This window comes from Protopterus annectens, chromosome 11.part0 (genome assembly GCF_019279795.1).
Source record: "Protopterus annectens isolate FY-2018-M chromosome 11.part0, PAN1.0, whole genome shotgun sequence".
Classification (NCBI taxonomy): domain Eukaryota; kingdom Metazoa; phylum Chordata; order Ceratodontiformes; family Protopteridae; genus Protopterus; species Protopterus annectens.
In genome coordinates, this window is record NC_056745.1 from 104146363 (window position 1) to 104168336 (window position 21974).

A 21974-nucleotide genomic window follows, 5' to 3' on the forward strand; every position below is an offset into this window, starting at 1 on the left:
TATTACCTAAAGGGATATCATACCTAGCGTTTAGGCATTATTACCCAAAGTGATATCATACCTAGCATTTAGGCATCATTACCCAAAGGGATATCATATCTATTCCTTCAGGTAGTAATGCCAAAATGCTACGTATGATATCCCTTTGGGTAATAATGCCTAAATGCTAGGTTTGATATCCCTTTGCATAATAATGCCTAAATGCTAGGCATGCTATCCCTTTGGATATCTTAGCATTTGGGAATTATTACCTAAAGGGATAACATACCTAGTGTTTAGACATTATTACTCAAAGGGATATCATACCTATCATTTAGGCACTATTAGCCAAAAGGATATCATACTAGCATTTAGGCATTATTATCCAAAGGGATATCATACCTAGCATTTAAGCATTATTACCCAAAGGGATTTCATACCTAGTGTTTAAGCATTATTACCCAAAGGGATTTCATACCTAGTGTTTAGGCAATATTACCCAAAGGGTATCATACGTAGCATTTAGGCATTATTACCTAAAGGGATATCATGCTTAGCATTTAGGCATTACTACCCAAAGGGATATCATACCTAGCCTTTACACATTATTACCCAAAGGGATATCATGCTTAGCATTATTACGCAAAGGGATATCATACCTAGCATTTAGGTATTATTACCCAAAATGATATCATACCTAGCATTTAGGCATCATTACCCAAAGGGATATCATATCTATTCCTTCAGGTAGTAATGCCAAAATGCTACGTATGATATCCCTTTGGGTAATAATGCCTAAATGCTAGGTTTGATATCCCTTTGCATAATAATGCCTAAATGCTAGGCATGATATCCCTTTGGATAATAATGTTTAAAGGCTAGGTATGAGATCCCTTTGGGTAATAATGCCTAAACGCTAGGTATAATATCCCTTTGGGTAATACTGCCTAAATGCTAGGTATGATATCCCTTTGGGTAATAATGGCTAAACACTAAGTATGATATCCCTTTGGTTAATAATGCCTAAATACTAGGTATGAAATCCCTTTGGGTAATAATGCCTAAATGCTTGGTATGATATCCCTTTGAGTAATAATGCCTAAACACTAAGCATGATATCCCTTTGGGTAATAATTTCTAAAGGCTTGGTATGATACCCCTTTGGGTAATAATGCCTAAATGCTAGGTATGATAACCCTTTGGGTAATGATGCCTAAATGCTAGGTATGCTAGGTATTATATCACTTTGGATAATAATGCCTAAACACTAGGTATGATAACCCTTTGGGTAATAATGCCTACACACTAGGTATGAAATCCCTTTGGGTAGTAATGCCTAAATGCTAGGTATGATGTCCTGTTGGGTAATAATGCCTAAACGCTAGATATGAAATCCCTTTGGGTAATAATGCCTAAACACTAGGTATTAAATCCCTTTGGGTAATAATGCTTAAACTTTAGGTATGATATCCCTTTGGTTAATATTGCCTAAATACTAGGTATGCTATCCCTTTGGGTAATAATGCCTAAATGCTAGGTATGATATCCCTTTGGGTAATAATGTCTAAACACTAGGTATGACATCCCTTTTGGTAATAATGCCTAAATGCTAGGTATGAAATCCCTTTAGGTAATAATGCCTAAATGCTAGGCATTTAATCCCTTTTTGTAATAATGCCTAATAGCTAGGTATGATATCCCTTTGGGTAATAATGCCAAGGGATATCATACCTAGCGTTTAGGCATTACTACCCAAAGGGATATCATACCTCATGTTTAGGCATTAATACCCAAAGGGTTATCATACCTAAGTGCTAGGTATGATATCCCTTTGGGTAATAATGCCTAACCGATAGGTATGATATCTCTTTGGGTAATAATGCCTAAACGCTAGGTATGAAATCCCTTTGAGTAATAATGCCTAAACATTAGGTATGAAATTCCTTTGGGTAATAATGCTTAAATGGTAGGTATGATATCCCTTTGGGTAATAATGCCTAAATTCTAAGTATGAAATCCCTTTGGGTAATAATGCCTAAATGCTAGGTATGATAACCCTTTGGGTAATAATGCCTAAATGCTAGGTATGATATCCCTGGATAACCAGAGGGATATCATACTCAGTGTTTAGGCATTATTATCCCAAGGGATATAATACCTAGCATTTAGGCATTATTACCCAAAGGGCTATCATACCTAGCATTTAGGCATTATTACCCAAAGGGCTATTGTACGTACCATTTAGGCATTATTACCCAAAGGGATATCATACCTAGCATTTAGGCATTATTACCCAAAGGGATATCATACCTAACATTTAGGCACTATTACCCAAAGGGATATCATACCTAGCATTTAGGCATTATTACTCAAAGGGATATCATACCTAGCGTTTAGGCATTATTACCCAAAGGGATATCATACCTAGCATTTAGGTATATGATCCCTTTGGGTAATAATGCCTAAACACGAGGTATGATATCTCTTTGGGTAGTAATACCTAAATGCTAGGTATGATATCCCTTGGCATTAATACCCAAAGGGATATCATACCTCGCGTTTAGGCATTATTACCCAAAGGGATTTAATACCTAGCATTTAGGCATTATTAACTAAAGAGATTTCATACCTAGCATTTAGGCCTTATTACCCAAAGGGATTTCATACCTAGCATTTAGACATTATTACCCAAAGGGATATCATACCTAGCATTTAGGCATTATTACCCAACGAGATATCATACCTAACATTTAGGCATTATTACCCAAAGTGATATAATACCTAGTGTTTAGGCAATATTAGCCAAAGGGATATCATACCTAATGTTTAAGCATTATTACCCAAGGGGATTTAATACCTAGTGTTTAGGCATTATTACCGAAAGGGATTTCATATCTAGCGTTTAGGCATTATTACCCAAAGGGATATCATACCTAGCATTTAGGCATTATTACCCAAAGGGATTTCATACATAGCCGTTAGGCATTATTACCCAAAGGGATTTCATACCTAATGTTTAGGCATTATTACTCAAAGGGATTTCATATCTAGTGTTTAGGCATTATTACCCAAAGGGATATCATACCTAGCATTCAGGCATTATTACGCAAAGGGATATCATACCTAGTATTTAGGTATGATATCCCTTTGGGTAATAATGCCTAAACATGAGATATGATATCTCTTTGGGTAGTAATGCCTAAATGCTAGGTATGATATTCCTTGGCTTTATTACCCAAAGGGATATCATACCTAGCATTTAGGCATTATTACCGAAAGGGATATCATACCTAGCATTTAGGAATTATTACCCAAAGTGATATCATACCTATTGTTTAGGCAATATTAACCAAAGTGATATCATACCTAATGTTTACACATTATTACCCAAAGGGATTTAATAACTAGTGTTTAGGCATTATTACCCAAAGGGATTTCATATCTAGCGTTTACCCAATGGGATATCATACCTAGCATTTAGGCATTATTACCCAAAGGGATTTCATACCTAACATGTAGGCATTATTACCCAAAGGGTTATCATACCTAGTGTTTAGGCATTACTATCCAAAGGGATATAATACCTAGCATACCTAGCATTTAGGCATTATTACCCAAAGGGATATCACACCTAGTATTTAGGCATTATTAGCCAAAGGGATATCATTCCTAGCATTTAGGCATTATTACCAAAAGGGATATCATACCTAGCCTCTAGACATTATTACCCAAAGGGATTTCATGCTTAGCGTTTAGGCATTATTATGCAAAGGGATATCATACCAAGCGTTTAGGCATTATTACCCAAAGGGATTTCATACCTAATATTTAGGCATTATTACCCAAAGGGTTATCATATTTAGTGTTTAGGCATTATTATCCAAATGGATATAATACCTAGCACTTAGGCATTATTACCCAAAGGGATATCATACCTAGCATTTAGGCATTATTACCCAAAGGGATATCGTATCTAGCCTTTAGGCATTATTACCAAACGTGATTTCATACCTAGCCTTTAGACATTATTATCCAAAGGGATATGATGCCTAGCATTTAGGCATTATTATGCAAAGGGATATCATACCTAGCATTTAGGCATTATTGCCTAAAGGGATATCATACCTAGCATTTAGTCATTATTACCCAAAGGGATGTCATACCTAGCATTTATGCATTATTATTCAAAGAGATATCATATCTAGCATTTAGGTATTATTACCCAAAGGGATATCATACCTAGAGTTTAGGCATTATTAAGGAATGGGATATCATACCTAGCATTTAGGTATGATATCCCTTTGGGTAATAGTGCCTAAACACTAGGTATGATATCCTTTTTGGTAATAATGCCTAAATGCTAGGTATGATAACCTTTGGCATCATTACCCATAGGGATATCATGCCTAGCATTTAAGTATTATTACTCAAAGGGTTATCATAACTAGCATTTTGGCATTATTACCCAAAGGGATAACCTAGCATTTAGACATTATTACCCAAAGGGATTTCCTACCTAATGTTTAGGCATTATTACTCAAAGGGATTTCATACCTACTGTTTAGGCATTATTACCCAAAGGGATATAATACCTAGTGTTTAGACATTATTACCCAAAGGGATATCATACCGAGCATTTAGGTATGATATCCCTTTGAGTAATAATGTCTAAACACGAGGTATGATATCTCTTTGGGTAGTAATGCCTAAACGCTAGTTATTATATCCATTGGCATTATTACCCAAGGGGATATCATACCTAGCGTTTAGGCATTATTTCCCAAAGGGATATCATACCTAGCATTTAGGCATTATTACCCAAAGAGATATCATACCTAGTGTTTAGGCAATATTAACCAAAGGGATATCATTAAGCATTATTACCCAAAGGGATTTAATACCTAGTGTTTAGGCATTATTACCCAAAGGGATATCATACCTAGCATTTAGGCATTATTATCCAAAGGGATTTCATACCTAGCATGTAGGCATTATTACCCAAAGGGTTATCATATTTAGTGTTTAGGCATTATTATCCAAAGGTATATAATACCTAGCATACCTAGCATTTAGGCATTGTTACCCAAAGGGATATCATACCTAGCATTTAAGCATTATTAGCCAAAGGATTTCATACCTATCATTTAGTCATTATTACCCAAAGGGATATCATACCTAGCATTTAGGCATTATTACACAAAGGGATATCATACCTGGCCTCTAGATATTATTACCCAAAGGGATTTCATGCTTAGCTTTTAGGCATTATTGCGCAAAGGGATATCATACCAAGTGTTTAGGCATTATTACCCAAAGGGATTTCATACCTAGTATTTAGGCATTATTAACCACAGGGATATCATACTTACTGTTTAGGCATTATTATCCAAAGGGATATAATACTTAGCATTTAGGCATTATTACCCAAAGGGATATCATACCTAGCATTTAGGCATTATTACCTAAAGGGATATAATACCTAGCATTTAGGCATTATTACCCAATGTGATCTCTTATTTAGCCTTTAGACATTATTATCCAAGGGGATATCATGCCTAGCATTTAGGCATTATTATGCAAAGTGACATCATTTCTAGCATTTAGGCATTATTACCTAAAGGGATATCATATCTAGCATTTAGGCATTATTACCTGAGGAATGTCATACCTAGCATTTAGGCATTATTACCCTAATGGATATCATCCCTAGCATTTAGGGCTTATTACCCAAAGAGCTATCATATCTAGCATTTAGGCATTATTACCCAAAGGGCTATCATACCTACCATTTAGGCATTATTACCCAAAGGGATATCATTATTACTCAAAGGGATATCATACCTAGCATTTATGCATTATTACTCAAAGTGATATCAAATCTAGCATTTAGGCATTATTACCTAAAGGGATATCATACCTAGAGTTTATGCATTATTAAGGAATGGGATATCATACCTAACATTTAGGTACGATATCCCTTTGGGTAATAATGCCTAAACACTAGGTATGATATCCTTTTGGGTAATAATGCCTAAATGCTAGGTATGATATCCTTTGGCATCATTACCCAAAGGGATATCATACCTAGCATTTAAGTATTATTACCCAAAGGATTATCATAACTAGGATTTAGGCATTATTACCCAAAGGGATTTCATACCTTGTGTTAGGCATTATTACCCACAGGGATATCATGCCTAGTGTTTAGGCATTATTACCCAAAGGGATATAATACCTACTGTTAGGCATTATTACCCAAAGGGATATCATACCTAGCATTTACGCAGTATTATCCAAAGGAATATTATACCTAGTGTTAGGCATTATTACCAAGATGGATATCATACCTAGCATTTAGGCATTATTACCCAATGGGATTTCATACCTAGATTTAGGCATTATTACCCAAAGGGATATCATACCTAGTATTTAGGCATTATTACCTAAAGGGATATCATACCTAGTGTTTAGGCAGTATTACCCAAAGGAATATCATACATATTGTTTAGGCATTATTACCCAAAGCGATATCATACCTAGCATTTAGGTATTATTACCCTATGGGATATCATACTTAGCCTTTGACCTTTTTTTCCTTTTATTATCCTTAATTCATTCACCACCAGTTTCTTTAAAAATTCTCACTGTTCCATGCTATTCCCTTTACCCAGATTTATCACTTTATGCATTTTCATCCTCTTCATACTCCCTTCCAAAGTTGAAATCAAACCACTTGCTGAAAACCTCTTCTTGGCCATGAGCAGTTATAGATATCCTTCTCATAATCCAGGAAGACAATGTCAGTTTTTAAATCTGTTTTTGACCCAGAGTATCATTGAATTCAGTTCCCTTTTCTGAGCACAAGTGACCTGTTATAAAATGTATTGATTTGTTTTCCCTTTTCCCTCCAATGAGGGAGGAGAGGCTAGGTCTCTTCTGTTAGGTGGCACAATGAGGGAGGAGGGGCTGGGGCTCTTCAGTTAGGTGGCACAATGAGGGAGGAGGGGCTGGGGCTCTTCAGTTAGGTGGCACAATGAGGGAGGAGGGGCTGGGGCTCTTCAGTTAGGCCGCCTTATACACTTCTCATTTGTGCCATCTTAACTGCTCCTTCTTTCTTTTGAGATGTCATCTCGTAACTGTGTGGCTCCACAAATGTGCCTATACACATCTTATATACCTAGATCTTTGGAACCAGACCTAAGCACTGCCATTAGACAGAGTGACTGGTGCTATCCTCAAATGTGGACTGTACTACACTAGATTAAAATTCAACTCCCCCCTAAGGAAAAAGGAAACCATCCTATGACTGCTGCATTCACCCCATCCTACCTGTTTGGCTTTCTGTAACTCAAGCTGTTGAAGGTCAGTGGTGTTGCAGACATTTGCCATCACACCACTGAGCCTAGCTATGATCTGGGCACTTGGCTACCTAAACAGCTGAATAAAATGAATTTCACTGCAGAGTGTGAAAGAAATTAATATCTTCATAAAAAGTGCTGCCTGTGGTAGATTGGGGCTGACAAGTGTTCTACATTATCTGTTCAGAGGAGAAATGGCAAACTGCCAAACTTCATAGCAACAAAAGCTGTTTCCACATTTCATTAGCAAGAAGTTGTTTTTTGCAGAGATATAAGTCCCTCTGTATTTTATGTGAACCTTTACCACCCCCCCCCCACACACACACATTTATATTCTGACCCATAGGATGCACAGCCACCAAAAAGAATTTTGAGAAAACTGTATTCAAGCTTCTCAGTATGAACTTTAGTGCAAATTGTTATCTATAGCTGATAGAATATGTAGTAAACCACAGACTAGAAATGATCTACCTTTAGTTAAAAACATTTAGGATGTAATTCATATGCAAATTTTGATATAAAATTAGCTCTGGTCCATTATCTTAATGTTTTATTTGATTTGTTCTGTATTTAGTTGGAAGTCGTTGCAAAAGTTACTGTCCTTCTTGTGTTTCAGAGTAAGCCACTGTATTTGATATCTCTCTGTGCCAAACATTGTTTATACCATTGTACCCTCAACCTTAAACAGCTGTCCAACTGCTTGTACTGTAGAAATGCCACCCCCCTGTAAAATATTAACACTTAGGTTCTCAACAGTAAAATAATTTACTCATCAGAGACACTGTGTCATCTGTACTGCACTTATGCAACTCTGTTAACCACTTCAAGCTTAACACATCAGAAGGTTATATCACCACAACTGCACACCCTGGAGTGTAGAACTACATTTACAAAATGGATCCCAGATGTTGTAATCAACTCCCAGATTTGTAAAGAGTAATGTTTTCCTGCTGGTTCATTCAATTTCTTCCAACATAAACATATTTCAGTTGAGCAATATTTCTAAAGAATAAAACTGAAAAGCAGAACTATATGCTACTGAGTTATGAGTTTTACTGAGGTCATATGATCTTCCTATATGTGTCTGGAGAACTGGGTGTGGTGGACAATAACTCTCTGTCATATAGATGGCTGGAGTAACTGACATTCAGCACAGCTGTCACTTGTATGCATTAATTCACAGAGTCATTCAGAACATAGTTCACATCCAGCACATCTTAGTTCATCTGAAGAATTATATTACCAATACAATTTTATGCAGATTTTTTCTTGGATCAGAATACCAGAGCTATATTGTGCAACACAACGTCCGGGAATGTCAGTCTTCATTTACAGCCTGAGTTTGTGTCATGCCTCTCAAATTAGGGTTTATACAAAGCATCTGTGAAGATGCTGTCCCTTAAGGTGAAAGGGTGCATAGCAATAAAGTAGAATGAATGAAGATGTGAAATATGTGGGTGTCTTGGGTGGTGGTGGTGGTGGTGGTAGGGGACATATATTGAGTAAAACTGCTGCTAATACCTTGCAGGCTGTAAGAAGTGTAATGCATATAACGATGCTTTGTGCATGTGATTTATGTATTACACTACCAGTAGCAGCAAGTAGTTTGCAGATTGTCTGTACTGAAGCTGTGTTATCACAAGGTGGTAATATTATTATGCCAGTCACGGGTGGAAGTGTACAATGTTATCTCTGTAATGTACATCATTGAGTTTGTTGAGTTCTTAACATTCATGGCAAAGGGGCTCATAGTTTCCTTGTACTAAGAGATTGAGAAAGTAGTTACATAGCACTCATGGCAGAAAAGGTACCTGCTGCCTGTCTGGGTGATGTATTGAGAGGTGTTAATGCTAATGAGAGAGTACAACAAACATGGCCATGAACTGTGAAAGAATTTACTTTCTTGTTAGTACTATTTCATTCAGTGCAGGAAGGATACACACATTTTTTTCAACTGATATTCTTGTGGTGTGGGTTGTGCCATTCTGCTTATGTCTTATATAACATATAGCAGATATATATAAATTGGAGTTAGTGACATTTTCCTGTATAAGAAGGATTTCAGTTTCCTTATGAATTTATTTATTTATTGTTTGAAAGATTAATTGCTTTATTTGTACTGACAGATCAGTGTCACCTGGCTTATAAAAGGGAGTGCACACATTGACTACATGGCTGAGAGGTGAAGGTTTATACCATACCAGTTATATGACAGAAAAGATTTACAGTGGTGTGGCTGAAATGATTTGGAGGAGGTAGCTATTGTAAATAAGCCAGGATATATTTTTTTATTTTAATTGTCTGCATGGATGGTGGATGACAGATGGAGGTGTGTGTGTGTGTGTGTGTGGGGGGTTCAGCAGATAATTTATATTAAGGATGACGTCCCTTGCTAGCTTTGACGTGTTAGGGTATTTAGTACCACGCCACTGACGATGACAAGGATGCCCTACAAAATAGAGTCATGCTGTTATAGTACTAACAGCAGAAGTATTATACTGCATGATATGGATAAAACAGAGGACTAGTGCTATGTTACTTATGGTAGCAACATTTAGGATGTAAGTCTTCATGTAAATGTGTTAGGGATAATTAGTACTGTTCCACTCCTGTCGGGGGGGGGGGGTAGTGAGGGTGCACATGTCAGTCTAAATGATATAATGACAAAAGGCTTCTAACATACTGCTCAAGTTTGGCTGATGTGTGATTTCTATATGCATAATGTATCATGGTGCCTGTATCATACCACCTTTAGCAGTATGGTGTATGCATGATGTATCATGGGGCCTGTATCATACCACCTTTAGCAGTACGGTATATGCATAATGTATCATGGGGCCTGTATCATACCACCTTTAGCAGTACGGTATATGCATGATGTATCATGGGGCCTGTATCATACCTCCTTTAGCAGTACAGGTACACATGTATGGTTTCCATATGGGTCATTTATAGGGGTGGTTAGTTGCAGGTATTTTATTTGACTTTAAGTATCATACCTTCTATTTGTGGATGCTGTTTTGGGGTTCTTTCTGTCACAGAATTCAACTGAGATCATACAATGAAGAATCTGTGGTCTACATGTGAATGATTCCTTGGGGATGGTTAGTACCTTGCTATTCTTGAGAGGAAGGATGCATGGTACTTTGTGGATAATCTGTTGGAGTAGATGACTGACACCACACTTCTTAAGGTGAAAAACATGCATTCTTTCCACTTTGTGAAATAGGTGCAGTGTGTGTGACTATGAGTGTGCAACTACTTAAATGATATTCCTTCAGTTAGTGGTATGATTTGTGTTATAGGCTGCAAGAGTGTACAGTTTCTACATGATATATTGTGTGAGGGGGTAGTACCTCACCATTCCTGACAGGACAAATGCACATTGTTTTGTGGATGATTTATTAGAACAGTTACCATGAGTACCATATCACTCATAGCAAAAATAATCTACTCTTCCTACTTGTGTGTGTGTATGTTAGTAGAAAAACACCTTTGCCTTATAAACTTTTATTTTCTTTTGTCTTTATTGCCCTCAATTCTGGAGACTTTTTTGGGGGGGTGTTGAGGATGGCACCAGTGGGGGTATCCTTCAGAGCACCAGTTAACTTAACTAGAGCTCTGGGCTCCTTCTGAGATAAAGAGAATTATTACTTAACCCTAATTATTTTGCAGTTATCTTATACAGTGATATAAGTTCCTGCATTAATAAATTTATAGTGTTAACAGAAGCCATATTTATAAGTTTCAATACATTTATGAATGTTTTGTCTTACCCTGCTGTCATTCTTTTCTAATAAAGATTTCTTATTGAACACTTTTTATTTACGATGCATCCCATTCTTCAACTACTTTAAAGAGGTCACCAGGACATTTTCAAACCTCCCAATTGTCACTTATTGCATTTTTGATTCTAACAACATCGACATTGCTAAGACCATAGTGTCTGATCTGGCACTGATTGACATACTTGACTTATTATAGCAGACAAACAGTGGGATGAAATAAATGGCTCCTATCTGCCTTTACTTCACTGAAGATGAACATATCTAAACTTTTATTATAACCTCTCTCAATAAACATATCAGTAACTGATAATCAGTGACTCACTAATGTGAGTCCTGGAGCAGTGAGACAGAATGAGTGAAAATGTGGATTTACATAAACTACGTCTGATATAGCTGTTTCCTGGAGTATTCCCTTTTCTCAGAGGAATATATATATATATATATATATATATATATATATATATACTACACACACATATATGTATAGATATGTAGATACATATATAGATATCAAGGTACATATATAAAATGGGGTGTAGGCAGCAAGCCCCCCACACTGAGAGGTAATGTTCAACATTTGATATTCTCCATTTCTGTAAATATTTTTCCATAATTCCAGGTCTCACACTTACAGGAGTCTCAGAATTACAGTAGTGAGCCAAACATATTTATAAGAATGCCTGATGCATTCTGGAATGTGCTGCCCTCTGAAATTAATATGTACAGCTTGATAGCCTGACCTTTTGTGACATTATTCTTAATGTGCAATGGGTGACTACTTGAAGAGAGCAAATATGAATTAGTAAAAGTGTTTTATTAAAAATACTAAACATGAAACAGTTTTTACATCGATCTGTACTAGTTCTGTTGTCAAAAAAGTCATTCTGAATGGGGGGACCAATTTGCCTTCAATTCAAAAAATATTGCGCTGTTGAAATATGCAACAAAATGACTCAACTTTGCTTCTGTACTGTACCATAAGAAAACCATGTCATCAATAAAATGGCCAAAGAACTAAACATGTATGATGAATTACATACAAGTTTATTTTCTTACTCACTCAACACTATTTGCATATACCGGTGCTGCTGCAGCCCCTATTGGTACTCTTTTCTTTTGATTAAAATATTTTTATGAAATAAAAAACAATTCCTTTCTAATACCAATTCCATTAGACATCATATGGTTTTTAACATTTCGCCAAGAAAGATAATATTGTGAGGAAGAATTTCCTGAACATTTTCATTAACTGATCTTATAAAAATTATGTCCAGCCTCAAATGTACCCTTGTTGATGGCAGTTATTAATGAGCTTATGGTACCTGGAGAATAGTGCCTGCTGAGCTCGAATAACAAACAAAAAGAATATAGTCCTCTGATGGAGAGTCAGAGGTTTAATAACTGCCACTATCCAAGTTTTTTCAAAGTTGGTGCAAACTCGGATAGAGACAGTTATTAGATTAATTGATCTTATGGAATGACTGTCTATAAATACACTATATCAGCTGTCACAAAAAGAGTGCCTTCCCTAAACAGGATGCATTTCATTTTCTCTTAAAAGTGGTAACAGTAATATTAATAATAGAACCTTTGACAAGTGGATGCTCCACAAACATAGCCAATTGTTCTACCTTGGATCTCTTGAGTGCTATAATAGAGCAAAAGGGCAGTTTGTGTAAATCTTTGAGCATTTTTGGAATGCCAAAAAAGCTAATTAAGGCAATCAACTTTTAAAAATTAAAAATTTCTGAACATGACCTGTTATCTATCAAATTATGTAATAAACAATGATTTATCACTTTGTAAGAGGGGTGAATCTCCTGTAAATCTACATCTGTTCCACCTCTTAACCTTCATTTCATATCAACCACTCTGCCTCTCTTATCAGGTGTCATGATTCTTGATGTTTTATTAGCTCTCAAATCTAGTAATGCTTTAATCTCAGAGCTAGAAAATTAAAGTTTTTTTGCAATCCTTGAGATAATAAATGTCTGATGTCCAACTTGCAAGTTTTCTCGAAGAGCGACACAATTGGGGAAGTGATGAATTAAATGTGACACTGAGTCTAAGACTCGGGTTCACATCATATTTTTAAATAATTTTTGCATTATACAAACTGAGCTTGTCAATGAAGAGTCCTAATTCAAGCAGTGGTTAAATAAAGTTCACACGTCAAGCTATTTCTGGCATGAAGCCCGTTAAAAAATATTTGTACATCACTCAAAAATGAGTACTGAAGCTATGCTCATATAGCATATCTGCAGCGCATACGATCAGCTTGATGCTTGCTGTCTTTCTCTGCCTCTCACTATGCTTCCTGTGCTTGGACTCACCCTCCATGTCACAAATGGGGGAATAGTCATCTGCAGGTCTTTTACATCACTGGACATGCTTGATTGGTCTGTTCTCTTATTCTGACCTGTAGACACCTGGTTTGATGTTTCTGTGTTAATTTGTACACTGGAGTGTTCCTCCTGAGAAAAGCTTCCTGATAATTGTGATGTTTAAAGACTTTATATAATTCTACTAGTTTGCAAATAAAGTCGTTGGAACTAAATGATACTTCACCCATATATAAAATATATATAAAAATAAAAATGAATGGTATATTTAGTGGCTTCCCTAGGTTCCCCAGCCCCAACTCCCTGATGATCCAAACTCCAAGACCAAGCTCTTTGTTGTTGACCTCACAGAATATAATTGTAAATCACTGCTGGTACATTCTGTAAGTGTGGGATGGAAGTGAGTCCTTCATTTTGGGAGATTTCTCCTATTTTGTGTTTCTGTAACCATGGACTTCAGATATATAAGTTTTTTTTGGGGGGCAGGGGCAAACTATACGCATATTCTCCCCTAAAAAAAAATAATTTTGAGTTTCTATGGTGAATTGGATTCCAAGTAGTTTAACTTAGCAAGCTGAGGACTTAGTGAGTTAAACCTCAGGTATTATTAGTCAAAGCATATTTAGGAAAGTGTAATAAATATGATATATTTTATTTAGGCAAAAAAAAAACACTTTCAGCTTCTCCCGCTAGGGGTCACCACAGCAGATCACCGGTCCACAGATTGATTGGCAATGGAGTTTTTATGGTGTCGAGTTGTCAGCCCGGCACCCAACCTTCACAGAAGATACACACACCTACTGCATGTCTTTAAAACTCATATGACTACAGGGAAGACATGCAGACTCTGCATAGAAGGTGTTCCAGCCAAGAATCGAACTGGAGGACCTCTTGCTATGAGGCAACAATGCTAACTGCTGTACCACTGCGGCCTACATTTTATTTAGGCAAAATATTACATAGTCAAAAGATATATAAGCATTGATTAGCTACTAGAAGCAAACAGACAAGAGAATGCTTTATGTAGACATTTACTGTCATGTGGAAACTTTAACAATTTTCTTTTGTTTTTCTTTTTTGTACATGGCAGTAGGTCTTAAATATAAGAGGTGGTGATTTCAATTATATTTTAGAAAGATTTCAACTGGAATGGCAATTAAAGTTGAATGACCCCATATTCCTACATTAACTAGAAGCACATTTTTGATAGTTACATGTGATTGGTTCTCTTAAGGCAAACAACGCCACTGGTAAAAGTTTAGTCTGAGCTATAGAAAGTTGTGTGCAATTAATGAAGAAAGATTTTACTTTGTAATGCAGTCCTAGTTTTTGATTGTTTTACTGATATTATCACTGTGATAACTGAATTTCATTTGCTCATCTACTCTGACTAATAATTTTGACTGAGATACTTGTTCAGTAGGGGTATTGTTAAGTGTAATTATATTAACTGTATCATCTTCTTTAGGAATTGTATCTGGTGCAAAAATAATTTGTTTTGCCTTTTTGCATCAAGTGTTTGCTGTCTTTTCTACTTATGTTTCAATATGAATGAAAGCTTGAAGGTTGAGTTTTGTAGGTCATTAATATTGATCTGAGATGAGTTATAGTATGGTAAATGTGGGTTATTAGGGTAATATTTATTGGTATGTGAGCAATATAATAGCTAGTAAGATATTGCTGGTAGTGGCGGATTAAAATGTGTGTGCATTGCAGAAGGGGAGATTGACAGGATAAATGGAAGAGGGAGTATTGATAAAGATTAAAGATTTGTTTAGACTCATTTCTAAGTCAACCTGTAAGTGTTTTGTTCACCATTTGGTTACCCAAATCTCTCATATACTAAGACTGGCTAATAACTAAATATTCACAATAATTTTCCTTAACACATAACATAACCTGCCAGTTTTTGCCAGGCGGGAGAAAAAGTACAGCCTTTAAATGATACATCTGTGTTCTTTGTACTTAATATATAACAGCATACATGTTCTGCAAAACATCATGCTTGTTCTCCCATCAAAGCATTTTGAATTTCACTTTAAAATTCTACTAGTTAATCTAACTAATGCTGAAAATGCCCTGCTTGCATTCTACTCTTGAAAATAATTACACTCTGGTTGCACTTGTTCTGTCTTATCCTGTAACTTTTTTATGTTTACACATCACTGTTTTTCAGTTGTCTAATCTGTTTATCTTGCCTTTATATTTTAAAGACCACATTGTTTGCTGTGAAAGTATATTTTGAGTTATATGATATGTACTCTTTTATTGTTATAATTGTATTACATGTACTGCCAGTTTTATCTGAATGTTTACTTCATATACAGTGTATTGCCTTTGTCCTGGGCTGTGGCTGAAATAGATCCATTTTAGATCAGTCTGCTGTCTCTGGTAACCGTATTTCGATGTTTAATGAACAGGATTAAGGTTATGAGCTGCTGATGTGTTTCTGCTTGTAGTCATTTCTTTGACTCCCTCAATTTCAATTTGCCAACTGAGTACTTCTTAATCCTGATATTTCTCTAGGATGGCACTTGAAAAAATAAGTTATGCTTTTTAGTTTACTACTTAAGAAATAAGTAAAAGGGCACAAACTATCATACAACCAAATAGAAAGTTCATCACCTGTATATGTAGATGAAGTGCACATTTTGTTTGACCAACAGCTTATTTATTCCCATAGTTAATATATATATATATATTTAAAATTTTCCATGCATTCTTGAATATTTCACTGTATTTAATCCCATTGTTAATATATATATATATATATATATATATATATATTTAAATTTTTCCATGCATTCTTGAATATTTCACTGTATTTAATCCCATTGTTAATATATATATATATATATTTAAAATTTTCCATGCATTCTTGAATATTTCACTGTATTTAATCCCATTGTTAATATATATATATATATTTAAAATTTTCCATGCATTCTTGAATATTTCACTGTATTTAATCCCATTGTTAATATATATATATATATTTAAAATTTTCCATGCATTCTTGAATATTTCACTGTATTTAATCCCATTGTTTGTTGTCCGGGAAGGCTGCTTTCCTCATCTACCACTTTTTCTGTAAAAAAAAAAAAAAAAAAAATAGTTAATAAATAAATAACCATATATGTTCTGAGCAGACTACCTTAACACATCTACTTTTGTGATGATTATGATCATATACTTTTTGAGAGATGATTTCTGTAAATAACTGCTATGAAGATCTGACAGAATAAGGAAGCAACACAGACCATGAGTAATGTTCTTGTTTCTGGCTCATATCTAAACTAACAAGTAATACATGTGGCAATGTCCAAGGGGACTACCAACACTGGGTGCATTCAATAGCATATTAGATAAACCCTTTGTTACAAGATTCATTCTGATGCAATATTGTTGTTATAAGCTTACGTAATGCTCCAATCACATTAGCTGTCAGCATTTTGAGAGCCTTAGGTTAAGTTTATTGAGCAATCATAAAAAAATCATCATTAAAATAGCTGTAACCTTGAGTCAGTAACCAAAATCTTTGCATATAATTAAGTAAAAGTTTGGATTTAGGCATATCAAGCCAACTGTTCTGTGGTAAGTACTGTGCATTTGGAAACTGAGGCTTATAAGACAGACAAAAACAAATCCCTCACTACCAAAAAGTGGAAAAGGGGATGATGAAACAGTATATATCATCTGTCACATAGACCATGAGTAATGGTGGGAAACATTGTCATTTTTATAGTGACATACCCATGTTGTTGTATGTACATGTATCTTGTAAAGTATATGGAAACTAACATTTTTAACTTCTGCGGACTTTTTCATATATTTATAGGTTTATACTAGGCTAATAACCACAAGAGTCTTTACAAGCATAGCGGTGTAACCCAACCAGTTTTGTCTCCAAGTTCCTTAGACACCTATATGATGGGGTATGTTTGAAAGAGGTAGCTAAGGGTTACGTGGGGAGGTATGTTAGCTGGAAATTAATTTACTTACTATTGACCTTTGTCCATCAGAGAAATGGAGCCATGTGAAATGTGATATCACCCTTCCTCTCCAAACCTATGTAGAGTCATCTGTCTTAATGCTCGTTTCTATGCAGAATTTAATTTTAACTCAAAGAAAAAAAATCCTGCTGTGAAATACCCCACACATAAATTCCAACATAGGACCATATTCTGATCTGATGTTAACAAAGGATACCATAAGAGATAAGCCATATTGAACAACTGTATTATTCCAATATCAGATAAAAAACCCAGCCAATTCTATCCACATATTGGCTATTACATAAGTAGTGTAAATTACAAAATTCCTGTCATGTCTTTTACCATTGTATAAAATATCTCATTATGTCTATGTTTTTATGCATTATTTACTATGTTGCAGCTTTTCTCCTCAGGCCTCTGCTGAAAATGGGTTCTGCCCAGTCGGACTTTCCCGGTAAACAAATCCAAAATAAATAAAATAAATGCATTAATATGTTGTACCAATAACTAATGAGACTGCATAAGATGTGTCACATCTATAATAAATAAAATGTAAAATATGAACAAATGTGTTAGAATGAAAATTAATCACTGAGGAATTACCTGCATATATATGCCTTTAGGTTAGTTATCTATGATAACACCTGTTGAAGAGAAAACTTATGACACTGTATAGCTTACTATAAAAAATGTGTCATGTGAGACTAGAAAACGGAAATTAAATAAAATCGCAGTTGTAAATATAACAATATGGCCATCTTGGTGGTTGTGATTCTATGCATAAAATGGATAATATGGTTCTTCCCTGCATCTAATATTGTATTAACCCTGATTGGGTAAGTTGAACAATGTCATAGCTTCTCAGAATTTGTGCTTTAGAGGTGGCACACTGTCTTTCTCTTAAATTGATTTGCTTCTAATGTGGCCTGAAGCTAGATGTACCTATGCACACTTGGCTGGAATATGAATATTAAGAATGCCTTTCTTTGTGAGTATTGCTTAGTAACTCAAGTTGATTTAAAAAAAAATCGTTCTCTTTTCTGGAACATGACTCATAATCAGTCTAAAGGCTTGCTCAATTTGTCAGAATAGGCTGGTCTGCCCATTTTATAAACTACACAGATCATAATGACTGTTCATATAGAGGGGATGTGCAGGACTTGTACATGCATCACTTCTTAGGGTTTGAACCCACACAGTATCTTTCGTAGTGTTGTCTACTTCCGGTGTCAAAGCTTAGTGGTCCAGCTACAGGAGAGACGTGTACACCTTACTGAGACATTATGGTTATGGTCAGCACAGCCTGTCATCCAGCTGCCCAACCATGTCTGTTCAAACATTGGGCTAAGAACAAGTCTCCCTTCACTATGATGTCACTTTCAGTACAATAAGACATGTACTACTATCAGCCTCATTTATGCATACTCTGTGCTCTGTCCTAATTGTAATAATTTATGTATCACACTAGTTTAATACTACTGCTATATCCAAGCCACAGGTAACTCATTTCTCTAAAACAACAACAATGCTTAACTTGAAGCAATCCTGTAAAACTGTTGTCCCGAAAGGACTAAGATCTGTTTACCTGAGTTAATCAGGCCTGCTTCTTTTTAAGCAAAGAATTTGATAACCTTTTTTTAATGAAAATAGTACCATCTTTTTATGCTGCTTTATGTGGATTCAGGTCTTTCTTTTCTGTGAGGATGAAATTATGCCTCACCCAGGTCTGTTGGCATTAGTGCCTAAATGGCCTCATGCACCTCCCGATTCACAAAGCTCATGACCTTAAAATAAGGTATCTAAATCTGTCAAGCCTTAATTCAAAGGCCTTGACACTACATATCTCAGACTAACCCTGGACCCTGTGCTATCATTCACAAGCCATACAAGTTTAAAGGTAGTTATGTAGTCCAAAAGACCACTGAGGAGCACAGACCAGTTTCACAAATGCCCCAAAGTACTGTTTCGTTAAGTGACTTTCTCAAGGATACACCATACCTCTTAAATGTCCAGACTTTTGCCTCATATTTTTGGTCAGTTCCACACAAAATGTGCAGTTTTCTGGAAAATCAAAGAGGACTGAAGTCACTAAATAATGACATTCATCTTAATTTCAGACTTCATATCCTTAAGAAAATGCATGCTAATGCAAAACCTGTTATTCATAGGTTCATTAGGATGAGAATACTATACCCATTAGTTTGCTGTGCCTCTGTCCAGCAGTGATACAGAGATGATTCGATTTCTCTTGAACAGAGTCAGTGAGCTCTGCCTCACATGGACTGGGATTCTGTGGAGTCTCTGGGTGATGAATCTGTCCCTCCCTCTGGTGGATTTGGATTTTTGAGGTGGAGCATGTCCATTAATACATGGCCTTGTCAGATCACCTCTGTAGAGCTGGAGTTTCTTCAGTATGACATATGTTTGAGCCTTTATCCTTTTGGTGAGGAACTTTTGGGGTCTTTCCAACTGCTGCAGGTGTCTTGTACTCAATCATTGGTCTGATTACAATGACCTCTCCTGATCTGGATGTGAATCCCTTCATGATCAGGTGGGCAATGTAGAAGGTCTTCCTAACCACTTTGGCAATGTGAGTGTCAATGTTTAATGGATTACCACCTGATAATTAGGGGTTACCTTGTTTTTCCCAAAGGGTATGACTATACATTTTTTGGCATTTAGCTTAAGGCCATGGCTCTGGCACCAGTTATCCATTTCTATGAGACCTTTCTGGAGGATGTCTGTGTATGATGGAGTGTCAATTATGGTGCCCAGTTTGCAGTCATCTGCAAATTTTGTCAGCCACAATCCCCCTATGTTTGCCTGCACTTCAGAAAAATCAACTTTTGACATTTATAAGAGTGATATTTAACACCCGTCCCTGTTTTGGGGCCTTTCTTCCCCCATCTTTGTCTAGGTTTCTTGCACTAAGAGGTTGAGAGGTATGGGTCACACAGTAATCAAATAAAGGCTAAGGGAATCAATCCCTGGACTACAGGAAACAGTACGTTAATAGGTGACAGCCTTAATCCTCTGTGCTAAGTGCCTGCATAACTAAAAACACTGCTTATGTAAAAGCCTCTTACTCTGTCAGTAGCCACTTTACCCTGATGTCAGAAAAGCTTTAGCAAAAAATGTTCCCATCCCTAGAATCAAACATGTTCTACCACTTATCTCACTTTCTTCCTAAAATGCAGACTGTCTACATGAAAATTTACTGCTACACACAAGTTTATTAGTTTGTCTGGGTACCGAGCACTTTATGCCTATCGTCCTGTTGTCTTCACAAACATGAAAATATCAAACAGCTATTTCTGCCTCACCATCAAAATTAAACTTTAAATTAAATCCACTTCAAATTAACCCCATCAGCTACAACCTTCTCTTAGATTTTAAAAGTCTTGCTAATTATAAAGAGTTCAGGGAAAACAAAACACCACATGTACCTAGAATCCACATGAAAATATAAATGCTCTATAGGTAAAGGCTGAGGTTACCTGGCCACTAAAAAAGGATCCTCATAGTGTCCCTTTAAGCCTTGCTGCTCTCTGTTCAGTAGATTAATACCAAATCTTCTTGTGAAGAAAAATCTTTTTTAAATTATTTAGTTTCTTCTATATTACTACAAGTCACTGTATAAACTAAATAATTTAAAGCAGATTTTTCTTCACAAGAAGAAACTGCAGACGAAACATTCCCAATACTTTCACAATTAGTCAGAATTAACATTAAAATAGCAGCCTGACAATACAATTCAAAATTCTGAAAACTAAAGGTGGAGAAGTGTACATAATTTTCCCATACCTGTCAATACTCTTCCCATCCTTGTCAGAAAGAGGACAGTAATAAACTGTTTAGCAGCAACAGAACTGACTAAAGATATACCTCTCTGTTTACAGTGTGTGAATGACTCAGCTGATACTTTTTCCAGGGTATGGCCTCTGGTACTATTGAGGAGGTTTGCCTGGCTGCATTCTGAAAATCTCCCAAAGGGATATGAATAACAAGATTTCAATTTCTCCTTTGGATAGAGATTTACTTTTTGGTTTCTTTACTACAGACATGATCAAAAGGTGTGATGAAAGGGGTAAGTTAATTCAGGGAATCTCAAAGATTTTTTCTGACCTCTTTTTTCAAATTTTCTAATGGATTTTTTAACCCCTCATGAAATTTTGACAAAATGGCAAAGGTGTTCCAAAAAGAATTCAGGAACCTCCCAAACCAAGAACAGTCCAACAAGTCAGTTTGACTATTTAACGGAACTTATTGCCTCATCCCACCCTCAAAGTCCCTTTTCCCTTCCAGAAAGTCTGAATCTCTACTTTTCTATTTGGCAACAGATAGTTTCACACCAATGGGTTCTAAAGATCATTCATCAAAGTTACATAATACAGTGAAAATAAATTCCTCCTTTTCAGGTTGTTATTCCTTATCCACCAGCCCAGACTAGAGTCTTTGATTTCCACATGGCCTTCATCACATGCTGTCCAGGAAGTGATAGAACTAGTTCCT